The following is a 9,945-nucleotide window of genomic DNA, read 5'->3' as shown; positions in this document are numbered from 1 at the left end:
CCAAGGACTTGGACTCTGCTTCTCTTCCCTACCTGGACTCCAACCCTTCCACTGAGTCTCTTTCTTCTGCTGCCATTGTGAGTGCTTTCTTGCATGTGCGTGTGTGTGTGTGAACCAATAACTTCATGCGGCTGTGTAATGTGTTGTCTGTTTAATAAACCTGTTATTTTGAAACCCTGAGTTGGGTTTTTGTCTGGTTTTCTGACTGTTTCCTCCTTGCCCCCACTTATCTGCCACCCAAGCTCTCAGCTTTCAGCCTGTTTCCAAGCTCCCAGGTTTCTGCCTCAGTTTCTTTCCTGGCTATCTCCTCCTTGCCACTGGGCTTTTCTCCTTGCACCAGTGACCTCAAGTAACCCTGGGGCCACTTGACCTTAAGTAACCCCAAGCCTCAGTTCCTCAGTCAGCTTCTCTCTAGTCCACTGGTTCTGATCCCTGTTCCAGCAACTTTCTCTCCCTACACTTTAAGTCTTTCACCTTAACCTTCCCCCAAGTATCCCAGGTACCCCAAGCACACACATACACACCATACCATCCAAGTTATGGGATCTACTGAGACACCATGACCTAGATCACAAGAGGAAACCAAAGCCAGATGGCCAAGACAGAGAGAGGGACTGAGTTGACATTCCTGCCTCCACCAACTTCATTTAAGTCCTGAACAAGATCTGGAACATGGGTTTTCATCTATTCTGGGTGTGCAGAGGTATTCCATTTCCAGCAGGAGAAATGCTGCTCTCCCATTAGAAACCGCCTTCTGGGCAGTTGGTTTTAAAGCTTGGGTAGAGCAGGAATCAAAGCGGTGTGTAACTGCACCACTGGACACCCTCCCCCAGATCTGCTCTGGTCAACCTTAGTTAGGGAAGTCTGTTTTTTCTGTAACATCTCTGGAATCCTATAACCAGGAAAAAGCAATGATCTAAACTGCCGGCCACTGGCACAAGCCTGCCAGGTCTGAGAGCACCGGAGGAGATTGTGTACTCTGCCTCTCTTGTCTGCCAATAAGCTATCAGTGAGAATCAACATCAGAAATAGAAACTATATTTGCTATCTCTACTATTATTCTCTCCACTTTTTATGTGCTTGCCTTGTTTTGATGTCAATGACATAGGATCAGACTCCAACAAGAAAAACCACCACAGGTCCAGAACCTTTTTGATAACATTTTCTCTTCCTTCCCCCACAACAAAAAGGATAATTCATACTGCCTGGAGTGCCATCAAAAAGACTATTTTCCTCACTGTAAAAGCTCTCTTAAGCTAAAGGGAAAGGGAAAAAAAGGAGGTAAACCTTACTTGCTCCTGTATTTTTCTGCTTTCCTGTACATTTAATGAAAGGTGGAAAAGATTTTTCACTAATATTATTTGTCACAGGACTAAGCCGGTTCAGGTCTCTGCACTCAAATCCCCAAATTCTGTTTAACTGTTTAATATCGTATGGGGACAGGGTCATGCTAAGACCTTTGCTCCCTGCATCCATTTAGTCCTTTGGAATTCGCTATTTTTCATGAGATGAATACAGCAGGAAATGGCTCTTGTGTGAACAAGAGCAGTCATGTTGCCATTTCCTGCTCTATTTATCTCATGAAAAATATCAAGGGTACCAATCTACCCTTCCCTTGCACCTTACAATGCATTTTATACCAACTAAAAGTGTGTGTGTGAGAGAGGGAGAAAGAGAGTGATTCCGATTATGACTGTAGCTTCTGAGGTATATTCTTTTTCCCTCTCATCCTGATCTGGAAAAGTATTGCTATATAAATACTGTGACTGAGGATTGCCTGAGAGAAATATCCACAACTATTTTTTTTCCATAGACAGCAGCTCTGAGACATTTAGGTTATGGACATATATGGACCCTGCAATCAGAAGACAGGATGGAGGCATACACGAATAGACTTTAATGCAATCTCTGCATGGAGGCATACATGGATAGACTTTAATGCAGCTAATTCAGGTAGCAACAGCAGTGAAGATGCAGTAGCACAGATGCAGAAACTGTAAAAACTGACCAAGGACCACAGGCATATATTCTGGTTGCTAGCCTGTGCTGAAGTCAGTGTTGTCAGTTCTTCACTGGTATGGTTATGCACACCAGCTAGATAACACAAGTATGTCTCTCAGCTATAAAAGAGACACCTTAAGGCTTCTGTGTACACAGAAGTTACATCAGGTTAAGATGAATCCATTTCAAGCCTGATTTAGTTAACCAAATAAAAACCCTGGTCCGTAGCAGTTTATCTTGGCCGGTATATTTACTAGCACAAGCTAAAAATGACATGCACTAGATTCAACTGATGTAAATTGTACGATTCAATAAAGTCATTAAAAATCCTACCTTTTCTTTAATGCAATTTTGCACATGTACCTGGCATAAAAAAATCACAGAACATACAGTTCGAAGCTTTGCAAGTTAAATAAGACCTCAAATATTTTCCTTGGGTAAAATTTAGATATCATGCTATTTCTAGCATTTTATAAAGTTGTAGCCTATTGCAAAAACACAGATCTGCTATTGCCAAACATATAAGAAAATGGGTTCATAAAATCTGCAGAAAGTGTGTAAAATAACTTCAGAATTAACATCCCAAACAAATAAACGAGTTTGTTTGGGAAAGTAATGTTCATTAATAGTCAGAATAATACACATCTTAACAGAAATGTTAACTCAGGAAAATAGTGTCATTCAAAAACAGCCTGTTAAAATGACCATTCTAAGTTAGGATGGTCAGAGATGGTTTATGTAAGGAATACTGTAATCATAAATTTTTCAGGAACACAGTGGCTTAATAATAGAAATTACCCTCTGGACAAGAAGCCATGTAAAAGTATAGGACTAATATTTAACTTCCAAATAGCACATTACATGAACAGAGCCTAAAGGTAAGTACCAATATCCTCTGAAACAGGGGAGGAATTATCATCCCAAGGTCATACAGGTGGTCAACAGCAGAGTTTAGAATAAAGGTAGATTAAACCCTCTACAACAAATCATGTCACCTTTATTGACTTCAGCACCATATCATTGAACTACTGTTTCTATTAAGTCAACAGCAGCTTTACCACTGACTTCAAGGGGACAGTATTCTACCTACAGACTGTAGAATATTATACTAATGAATGTATCTTTATAATTAGGTAAAGATGATGCTGTAGTGCTAGATATTGTTTCAATAACTCATTTAATGCATACAGTATTAGAAAGTTATAAAGCTTTTTCTCCATTTGTGAGGATTAGTGGATTTAATGATGTTTATGTAGTTTACTAGTGGAACAAATGCTGCACATGACTGTTCCTAGAAGACTTTATTTGTGTAAAATTGAAAGCCGTTTCTACGTAGCACTTGTTCTATGCGTCTCTGGGCACATTAAAGAAATAACTTTTGAAAAGACTGTTTTATTAAGTGCTGGAATCAAGGGGGACATGCCAAAAATACAGAAACCCTGAAATGCCATTTTAGAAAGTCACCTCTGACGAAGCTGCACCTTAAACCAGGATCAATTGATTGATATTGATAAATATCCATATCTATTTATCTATCCATATACATGCATATATGCTACACTATGCAAATGGGATAGTATGTTTTTTTTATTTTTTAAATATATTTAGCTATTGTCATTGCATAAAAAAGTAGTAAAAAGTGTTCCCCAAGAGGAACTAAAAGTCTGGAGAGGAATGAAGCAAAGAGGGCCACCAGAGCCCCACTCAAGGTCACTAATTACACAGATTCTTGCAGGTCACCAATGCTTTTTTGCTGACCAGAATAATTACTCTTCTATGAATTGCACAACAGCTATTGGCTCAGTACTGAAATCCCCTGAACCTAAGGTGTCCTATGAAACCACCCAAGATCATGCCTTAAACATCCATACAATGTCCTGTGAGCATCACCTCAAATAGCCGGAGCTTCAGAAAATAGTATAATTTCCTTTCCTGAATTAGGCCTTGGTCATTTTGTACATCAAAACAAGCTTTCCTACACTTGTTAATTCTATGTCTTACCATCAACAATTGAAAATCCTCCATGGCTCTCAGTAGCTATTTTAGACAGTGCCAGTTGGACTAGTGCTTGGAGAAAGAGCAAAGGTTCTGGAAAAGAGCCTCTGATTCTTGTGCCCACCAGCCCTCTGCCTTATGTCGTCAGCTAGGGTGTACATGATGCAAACGTCAACAACACCTTTTTAAAATTTGGTAGAGAGGTGCATAGGAATGTATGGATTGCAATATCTAAATTCTCTGTAGGGTCACATAGTCTCTCTGTAGGTTGCATTGCAACCTACTATGGTAGGGTCAAGCTTGCATACCAAAGTGCTTCCAGCATCATAAATGAAACTCTGAGACAGATGGCATGTAAAACAATGGACTCTAGTCTTCCAAATAGCATCACAAAAACTCAATAACAACAATATACTGAAAGAGTCATATTTATCAAAAGGAAAAGCAGAGATCACAAATTGCCTCTCAACAGCTCTTAGGGTCCCAATACAATTCTCTTTATATCTCACAGTTTCCAATTAATTTAAAAAGTGGAATTTTAGAAGTCAAGTGCACATGTTAAGCATCATTTAAAATTACTTTTATTTTAAATGTAAAAACAGTTTTAGAAACCCCATATATTTATTTGTTTTAATTTGTAGAGGAAGCCTTTGAAAAAAATAATATTTTAATAATATTAAAAAGATTTAAGGGAAGATTTCCAAAGGCAGAAATAGGAGTTAAACATATAAATCCCTTTGACTTTGATTGGCAGTTAGATGCCTAATTGCCCTTAGCACTTTTGGAAATCTCTCACCTTATCCTTCAAGCAGATGAAAATAGAGTTTTCTTTCTTTCCTGAACCTTTTAACTTTGTATTTCCATCTCTTGAAAGGGTGATGCCAAATTTTATAAAGGAAACATCAGAATGAGGAAGAAGGTAGTCAGGGATGTCACGGAAAGCAATCGTTGATTGGAAGACATGCTGAACGCTACTGTGGAATTTCTTAGTGACTGCCTATCACATGTGAAAGATGTAGCTAACAAGCCTGCCACGCTGCAGGCTGCTAACTCACTCCCCTCCACTGTTTCAACCTTTTCCTTGACAGGTGGAAAGACTGCATAGGTAACACTTTTCACCAGCAATAACCACATGACAAGCACAGTCGTTTTCATCCTGGAGTTTCTTCTGTAGCTAGAATAGTTTTGGGTGCAGCGAGGAGAAAAAGAAAGAGTATTAGCAAGTTTTAAAGTGTAGTTTTCCATCAGAAATGTGACACCTTTTCACTCTCTACATCTGTGTTACAATGGGCCACGATGGCTCAGTACATTGACAAGCAGAATTTCTACTGATGACAGAACTAAGATAGCAAGGGAAGAGTGACCTGAATTCCACTTCAACTTAGTATCATCAATAAAAGTATAAGCTTAAAACCAACTGCAAAATTTTCAATAATTGAAGCAAGGTGCAAGGCCAAAAAAACTCAGCCTGGATTTTAGAACCCAGTTAGAAGTCTTCTATCGTATGAACAGAACAAGTCTGATCTAATGGGAGAATATAAAAAAAAAATCAATAGTCCCAAACCATCAAAAAAGCATAGTTAACATACACCAGGGACAGGCAAAGTATGGTCCATGGACCAGATCCGGCCTGCCGGGCGATTTCATCTGGCCTGAAGGCAGGGACCCACGAATTAATTGCATCTTGACTCAGCTCATGGCTGCCCCTACTGTGCTCTGCATGGGGCTGAGCCCCACCTACTGCCACCAGGGCAATGCACTTTGCCCCCACCCTCACCCATGGGAGGCCCTGATCCCAGGCCCAGCTCTGGCCAACACAGCTTCTGGGTGGGGTTGCTGCTGCTTCAGCCACCCAGGGAACTTCATGGCTCCCCCAGCCTCCAGTTACTCCTCTTCCTGTCATTGCTGCAGCACTCTGGGTGGCAGGTAGGGAAGCAGTGGTGGGCAGAGGAAAGCTACAGCTGGACAAGAGCCCAGAGCATGGAGCCAGGGCTGGTGGGAGCATGGGGTCTGCACCTGGTGGGGAGGCAAGAGCACAGAGCCTGGGGCAGCAGGACCATGGGGTCCAGGCCAGCCTGGTTCGATCACACAGGGCTCCCCGCAGCTCTTGGGACTTGTGCACCACCAGGGAGAAGCCCTGCACAATGGAGGAAGCGGCTTTCCCTGCTCCCTGCTGCCACATGCAGCTCCCAGGACTCTGCCAAGAGTGGTGGGGAGCCCCACACGATGGAACAAGCCTTGGTCAGGTCCACTCCCTGCTTTCCAGCTGAGTCCTGGGAGCTGCACGTATCAGCATGGAGCAGGGCCAGGTCACTGGCTCCACCGCACAAGGCTCCCCCGGCAATTTATGGCTCTGGCTCATTCCTAGCAGCTGCACGTGAGCCACACGCAATGGAGGCAGGCCAGCCTGGCCCCACTCCCTGCGGCTGGAGCTGCACACCAACAGGGAGCTCTACCTGTGTGGGCCATATATGCTTCAAGAGCCCACCATCTGCTGCAGCAGGAACTGTGCACCATGGAGGGAGGCAGGTGTGGCGGGGGCACATGCACACCCACACGTCCCCACACCCTCACCCTACCCCCATACCCTTCCCACATGTATACATCCTCACCCCCATATATACCCACACACCCCACATCCTCCCACCAACACATCACATACTCCACACAAGCCCCACACCCTCCTGTACAGACAACCCCTCACAAACCCCACATGCTCCCTCATACTCAGACCCCCCACTATGTCCCCCACACACCCACAAACCCCACACCCTTCCACACCTCTCTGAACACCCGCCACACATACCTCCCCCACAAACCCCACACCAACACACAACCCCAACCACACCCCATTCACCCCTCACACAATATTCAAGATAAAGATTTTATTTTGAGCTATTAAGCAACTGCAAACATACACAAATCAGGATGAAAAAAAATCAGGATGAAAATTTTTTTCTAAATAAAATTGAAGTATGTTATAGTAGATATTTGATTTTTAGTATATGATTTTTTTTGTCCCAGTTCCAAGATGGTAACCCACCACACTCAAAGAAGTACTTCCAGAGGAAGGGGAAGGGACTTCCAGTGGCAAAAGTCAGGGTTTAGAGGCAGGACTTCTGGTCCCAAGGTTGCAACCATGGGAGCGGGCACCTGTCAAGGGGAGAGGCTATTTGTGTGGCCCTCAACAGCTCACCAAAACTCATTAAGCAGCTCTCCTGCCAAATAATTGCGCACCCCTAAGGTACACCATAGCCAATGGCACGCAAACAGTACCACATTCAGCCAGATGATCATCTAAGTCAACAATACTCAGACTCATACTTCTAGATCAGCAGTCATCAACCCTTTTTTGGTTGCAGCTGAAATGACCCAGTTCAGATCAGAGGCAGATGATTTTGGGGGCAGGCACTAGGACTTAGGTGATGCCATTACTTTTCCCAACAGCAGTACAAGCAGAGATTCTGTTGCTGCTGTTTCTCACAGAGAAGTGACTAATGCAGAAGCCCCTTGCTACCGAATGCTACCAAAACCTCATGTCTAGCAGCCATATCAAATGACTCTGTGGGATGCATCCAGCCCTCAGACCTCTGCTTTATATCAGTAAAAACACTTTGGCCATTTTCCTCCTCCAACACATGGGAAAATATCAATATCCTCCATACTGATTTTACATAGACAACTCTGAGCACTTACTAAGGTTTTAACCATTTTCTTATAGTGAACCTGAAATGAAGGATGGCTGAAAACATGATAAAAGGAAAATAAGTTGGCATCCCACTAGCAGCTGTTGCTCTTTCAAATATTAGGAAAAAAATTCTCCTTTCAGTTCACAATTTCTTCAACTGAAAATACAATAAAATAACAAATAAAGGCATTTTTACCATTTTCCAAGAGAGCTATTGAGGGTACTAAGACTAGGCTACAGAGCTTTGCACAAGTCAGTAGCCAAATCTAGCCAAGGTTGAATGCTAAGCAAAAGTTGTTCTCTTTTTCAGGTGGTTCAATGGCCTACAAATAATTTATCATCAAAATCCAGGTCAGACAAACAAACATATATACCACAGTTAAAACTAATTCATCCTCTTGCTAACAGTCTTGACACTGAATGAGCAAAGAAATTCAAACACCTTGTTAATCCCACTTCCAAGGACCAGCATTAGAAAAAGACTCCCCAAGCTTCCTTTTCCTATAGTTTGGGGGAAAGCTGCAAGAATAGTCATTGAATTCATGGACACTAACAGACACATAGACCAGTGTGCAGTCTCTCATTAGCATGGCTATCATTGGGAATTTTTCTTTTTCTGCTCTCTAACTTTAAATAATAGTCATGTAGGACCAGGGTTTTCTGTATTGCATCATCCTGATTCCCTCCCCCACTTTGCAGTCTCCTCACTCCTAAATCATAAACTCATAGAAAATTAGAGTTGGAAGGGACCAGGAGGTCATCTAGTCCAACCCCCTGCTCAAAACAGGACCATTCCCAACTAGAACATCCCAGCCAAAACTTTGTAAAGTTGGGCCTTAAAAACCTCCAAGGATGGAGATCCCACCACCTCTCTCTATAACCTATTTCAGTGTTTCACCACCCTCCTAGTCAGAAAGTATTTCCTAATAACCCATCTAAGCTTCCCTTGCTGCAACTTGAGAACATCACTCCTTGTTCTGTCATCTGCTACCACTGAGAAAACTCTAGGTCCATCCTCTTTGGAACCAGTCATCAGGTAATTAAAGTCTGCTTTCAAATCCCCCCTCTCAGTCTTCTCTTCTGCAAACTAAATAAACCCAGTTCCCTCAGTCTCTCCACAGAAGTCATGTGCCCCAGCCCCCTAACCATTTTCGTTACCCTCTGCTGGACTCTCTCCAACTTGTCCACATCCGTTCTATAGTGGGGGGTTCAAAACTGGACACAGTACTCCAGACGTGGCCTCACAAGTACAGAACAGATGGGAATAATTACTTCCCTTGATCTGCTGGCAAAGCTCCTACTAATGTAGCTCAGTATGCTACATTAGTAGGCTACACGTAGCCTTCTTGGCAACAACAACATACCGTTGACTCATAGTCAGCCTATTGGCTACTGTAACTCCCAGGTCCTTTTCGGCAGAGTAGCTGCTTAGCTAGTTGGTCCCAAACCTGTACTGGTGCATGGGATTCTTCCATCCTAAGTGCAGAACTTTGCACTTTTCCTTGTTGAACGTCATGAGATTTCCTTTGGCCCAATCCTCCAAGGTGTCTAGGTCACTCTAAACCCTTGCTCTACCTTCCATTGCATCTGCTACAACCCTCAGCTTGGAGTCATCCATGAACTTGCTTAGTGCGCAATCCATCCCATTTTCCAGATCATATTATCTATTAAATAGATAATAAGTTTCTCAGTGAAAAGGAACAGAACTCCTAAAGGAACCAATCAGAGCCTGGACAGGAGGGAATCCCATGGGTGTATACTAGTACAGTACATTACCATCTGTGGTGGTAACAGGGATTACTTTTGTACCCTTGGAAAATCCTGTCACAGATTGTAATGTCAGGAGACACTACTTCACAATGCAAAGGGATGACTGTAAGAGCAATGTCCTCTAGAATGTTGTCATAGGAATGAAACAAATATGTAATGCTGTGGTGACCTCTACTCCCTCCGTCCCCAAATGCGGGTAATTTCCTTTATGATATGTACCATTTACCCCTAAACTGGGCCCCTACCACAGCAGTGCATTCTTTTTTGCCTAGAATCATAGAATCACAGAAACATAGGGCTGAAAGGAGCCTCAGGAGATCATCTCAGGAGTCTGCCCCCCTGCTCAAGGATGCTATCAGTGATTTCAGAATGATTGCATCTCCATGTGTTAAAAGCAACTGAACTGTCATATTCTGATACCAGAAAAGGAGCCCACATTATCTCCAAGTTTGCATGTACTTGCATTATATATATATATATATATATATATA

The 9,945-nt window shown here is 42.6% G+C and overlaps 1 protein-coding gene across 1 annotated transcript in view; it reads right to left on the bottom strand.

The window, feature by feature from the left end:
- Positions 1-9,945, bottom strand: part of CD226 (CD226 molecule) — a 27,267-nt gene that overhangs the window by 16,354 nt on the left and 968 nt on the right. The gene's annotated exons all lie outside the window — the stretch shown is intronic.

This window comes from Gavialis gangeticus, unplaced genomic scaffold (genome assembly GCF_001723915.1).
Source record: "Gavialis gangeticus isolate Ggan-Ray unplaced genomic scaffold, GavGan_comp1, whole genome shotgun sequence".
NCBI lineage: Eukaryota > Metazoa > Chordata > Crocodylia > Gavialidae > Gavialis > Gavialis gangeticus.
The sequence above is the reverse complement of the archived record's forward strand: the minus strand, read 5'-3'. Positions and strand labels throughout refer to the sequence as shown.